The sequence below is a fragment of the Carlito syrichta genome, unplaced genomic scaffold (assembly GCF_000164805.1).
Source record: "Carlito syrichta isolate Samal-C Ts95f unplaced genomic scaffold, Tarsius_syrichta-2.0.1 Scaffold287956, whole genome shotgun sequence".
In the NCBI taxonomy this organism is placed as follows: domain Eukaryota; kingdom Metazoa; phylum Chordata; class Mammalia; order Primates; family Tarsiidae; genus Carlito; species Carlito syrichta.
The window spans coordinates 18,780-23,583 of record NW_007232052.1 but is presented as its reverse complement, the minus strand read 5'-3'; the positions used below and the strand labels follow the sequence as shown (position 1 = coordinate 23,583).

Below are 4,804 nucleotides of genomic sequence, written 5' to 3'. Positions count from 1 at the left end.
TGTAAATAGTACTGCAATAAACGTGTGTGCAGGTATCTTTTTTACAGAATGATTTGAGTACTTCTGGATATATTCTGTGCAGGGGGATTGGAGGGTGATATGGATGGTCAATTTCTAGTTCTTTTAGAAATCGCCACACTGTTTTCCAAAGAGGTTGCACTAGTTTGCATTCCCACCAGGAGTGTAGAAGTGTTCCCTTTTCTCCGCATCCTCACCAGCATCTATTGTTGTTTATTAATGATGGCTGTTCTTACTGGGGTTAGGTGGTATCTCAATGTGGTTTTGATTTGCATTTTTCTGATGTTAGCGAGACTAAGCACTTTTTCATGTGTCTGTTGGCTGCCCGTATATCTTTTTTGGGGAAGTGTCTGTTCATGTCTTTTACCCACTTTTTAATGGGGCTGTTTGTTTCTTTCCTTTTGGCACATTTGAGTTCCTTGTAGATCCTGAATGTTAGGACTTTGGCAGATATATAGTTGGCAAATATTTATAGGAACTTATTTCTTAAGCATGGCACAATTTTGGCCATTTAATCTAGTACACCACATTAATAGACTGAAAAAGAACTCATATGATCATGTCAATAGATGAAAGGAAGAAAAAAACATTTGAAAATAACCCAACATCCATTTCGGTAAAACTCGCAGCAAATTAGGACAGAAAGGATCTTATTCAACCTAATAAAAAGCATCTATGAACAACTCACAGATAGCATCATACTTAGTGATGAAAGAAGTCTGAATGCTTTCTCTCCAAGATCAGGACCAAGGCAAAGATGTCTTTCACCTATCATACTTCTATTCAACATTGCTTTGTATCTACCTCTTCTATACCACAAAGTCACATCATGATGGCTGGTGGGCTCTGAGCCATGCTCTTACCTTGCCATTGGACTCAAGAACACTCAGTTACTTCATTTACCATCCTAGAGTGTGTGGCACCCTATGAGGCCACCCTCAGTTCCTGCTTCCCAGACATTGTTATTTGATTTCTCATTCATTGGCTTGAAAGCTAAATATCTATGGGTTTTGCAGTTTCCAGACTTTACCCTGAGAAGTAAAGCAATGTATCCTGCTCTGGGGTTCCCCCCAAATTATCTGATAACTATTAAAACTAGGTAACAATAACAACCATCCCCAACCCTCCCCACATTCCAAATAATAATAATAATAATAATAATAATTCAGTCAAGGAAAGTGGATGATGTTGGGTCCTTTCTTGTGATCCTACCAGCAACAAGATTGTTTTGTCTTCTCTAATTCTTTTCTTTCTATCTGCCAGTCAAACATTTGCTTCCTTTTGGGCAGGAAAAAGTTCATTCTTTTCAGCATTATGTATTGGATGAAAAATTTGCAGTTTTCAATCCTCCAGGTTTTCATTATTCATATTTTAAGTCACGCTTGGGAAGAAAACAAATACCAATATGATGCTTCTATTCTCTCTCCAGTGCCTAGCTCTTGCAATTGAAAGTCACGATAGAATTGTGTTCGCAGCCGCCGCCGCGCCGCCGTCGCTCTCCAACGCCAGCGCCGCCTCTAGCTCGCCGAGCTCCAGCCGAAGGAGAAGGGGGGTAAGTAAGGAGGTCTCTATACCATGGCGCCTACAAAGCCGACTGTCCACAAATCGACCAGTGGTAAAGCACTCAGGAAGCCTACAGGCTACAGAAGCCGCTCGCAAGAGTGCGCCCTCTACTGGAGGGGTGGAGAAACCCCATCGTTACAGGCCTGGTACTGCGGCACTCCGTGAAATTAGACTTATCAGAAGTCCACTGAACTTCTGATTCGCAAACTTCCTTTCCAGCGTCTGGTGCGAGAAATTGCTCAGGACTTCAAAACAGACATGCACTTCCAGAGCGCAGATATTGGTGCTTTGCAGGAGGCCAGTGAGGCCTATCTGGTTGGCCTTTTTGAAGACACCAACCTGTGTGCTATCCATGCCAAACGTGTAACGATTATGCCAAAAGACATCCAGCGAGCATGCCGCATACATGGAGAGCGTGCCTAAATCCCCTATGATGGGAAGCATTCATTCTCAAAAAAAAAAAAAAAAAAAAAATTCTCTTCTTCCTGTTATTGGTAGTTCTGAACATTAGATCCCCCCCCCATGGGGTCAAAAGGTACCTAAGTATATGATTGCGAGTGGAAAAATAGGGGACAAAAATCAGGTATTGGCAGTTTTTCCATTTTCATGTGTGTGTGAATTTTTAATATAAAAGCGGGTATGTAAAAGCATTAATGCAAGTCAAAATGTTTCAAGTGAACAAGTTTCAGTGGTTCAACTTTATAACAATTATAAATAAACTTGAAAAATTTTTCTGGACAATGCCAGCATTTGGATTTTTTTAAAACAAGTAAATTTCTTATTGATGGCAACCAAATGACATTTGTAGCATTTTTATCATACAGTAGATTCCATCCATTCACTATGCTTTTCTAACTGAGTTGTCCTACATGCAAGTGCATGTTCTTAATGTTGTCTGTCTTCTGTGCTGTTCCTGTAAGTTTGCTATTAAAATATATTAAACTATAAAAAAAGAGAAAGTCACAATATTCAAGACATGTGTCACGAGAGCTCAAAGATCAAGAATTTGGTGACTTTCCTCTCTGAATTGCTTCTACATTTTTTGACAATGCATATAGAAAATTACTGCTACTGACTGACTGGTACCTGAAGGGCAGGTCTTGCAGGAAAAGTTTAAAATGCCAAACTAATATAAACATAGTGCCTTGTTCTAATTACCTGGACTGATAGATACAACACTAGAAATAATACAGTTTTTTTTAATGGAAGAGACTATTATTAATGCTGAAGCTTTCTTAAAACCACCTAAGAGCACATATATTTGTCATCATAAATTATAAACACCCACATATTACATATAGTCACACATATAAAACAGAGTGAAATTTATAAAATGGAGTATTACATGTATTATATAAGTAAAATACATAGAGAGATATGGGAACTGTAAAAATGTTCAGCAACTCAATACTTCTTTGTAAAATAGTCTTGTTCTCTGAAGGCTGCCTTGGGTGAATTAGTGAAACTGCCTGGACACCAGGAAATCCTGTTCAGATGTGTTGGAAAATGAGAACAAATTATTAAAACATTGCTTTATGGTATGTAAAATAGCCCAATTGAAAACATTCTCCATGGGGTGGAGCTTAACTTCCCTCTACCCCTTAAGTGTGGGTTTTGCTTAATGTTTTGCTTTTAAAAAGTGGAGAATATAAAGAGTAAGGGAGTATTTTACAGTGGAGAAAATACTGACAAATACTACTTTGGGAGGTCAAGGTTAACATCATTAGTGACAGCATGTTGATTGCATGTACCCTTGATATAATGTAATAAGAGTGGCATTTCACCTTTGTTTTCTTCTTCCCAAAATCCTGTAATCCCAGTCTAATCATAAAAAAAAATCAGATAAACCTAAATGAGGGGCATTCTACCTGACTAGTACTCTTCAAAACTGTCAATGTCATCAAAAGCAAAGAAAATCTGAGAAATTGTCACAAACCAGAAGAGGCTAAGGAAACGTGACAATTAAATGTAATGTGGGATTCTGGATAGGACCCAGAAACAGAGCAAAGATATTAGGGAAAAGCTAGTGAAATCTAAATGATGCATAGAATTTAGCTAACAGTAATACAGTAATTAAGGTAGTAATATACCAATATTGGTTTCATAGTTGTGACAAGTGTACTGTCAGGATGTATGATGGTGACAAATAGAGAATGCTGGATGAGGAGTTTATAGGAAATCTTTATACCATCTTGGCAACTTTTCTGTAAATCTAAGTGTTAGGTTAAAATATGTATCCCAATGGGGCCTACAAAATGTTAGGTCAGACCTGCTGAGGTGGGGTTGTGCAATCTAGTGCCACATGAAAAATGCAAAGAATTGCACAGAAGCTAGACTGAAAAATATAGTTTATTTAGAAACTAAATTAGAGAAAGGGAAGACAGAGATTGATCCATCTCCCTAAAGTAGGGGAGGGGGCCAAAGTTGAGAAACATGGTGGCCATAGCTCAAAGAGCCACGTGGACATGCCAGAGTTTAACAAAGCAATGGCCAGAAAGTAAATTAGAGAGAGAGAGAGAGAGAAGATTCGCCTCCCCAAGGTAGGAGAGCAGGGTCAAAGTTCAGGAAACATGGTGGCAGCCAGAGCTCAAAGAGCACATAGCCACACTATAACTTAGCAAGGCAATGGCAGCCAGCTGCTTGGAATAGAATCCTTTTTAAACTTTACCTTTGATGGGGTAAGGCCATTAAGGTGATTGAGTGGTGGTCTGCTCCACGTCATCACAGAGGGCAAGTACGCTCCGGTACTGACATCAGGTGATAGCAAATAGATGGGTGGATTAGTCACATGACAATTGCCACGTTGATGGGGTCTGTGTCATGATGGTCATGAAGGTTAACTTGTTTACGAAACAAACTGAGGAGGGTGTTATAGAGCAGTTATCAATAGCTAGCTCTGAGAAATTGGTTCTGTCCTTGGCTAGTAGATTAGAGGGTAAATTAAAGCGAACTGCTAGAAAAACACGATAACTAGGCAGTGTTAAAATGACTGCTCTTTGGCTATATTAACTCTATGTTATATCCTTTTACTAAGACTATTCTAGATTTTTTTAAGGTTTATTAAAAAATAAATTCTTCCAATCCTTGTTGAAACCTGCAAAGTGTTGTAATCAACTTCCAGAAGGCCAATTTCCAAGGGTGATAAACATGAATGACCCAGTAAAATGTCACAATTGCAAATCCATCCAGGGACCTACCATTTGAGTGACCTTCACACTCTATG

General features: G+C 38.9%; 1 pseudogene; it reads left to right on the top strand.

The window, feature by feature from the left end:
- The first annotated feature begins 1,501 nt into the window (after positions 1-1,501).
- LOC103255245 lies at positions 1,502-2,004 on the top strand (annotated as a pseudogene).
- Positions 2,005-4,804: the final 2,800 nt, after the last annotated feature.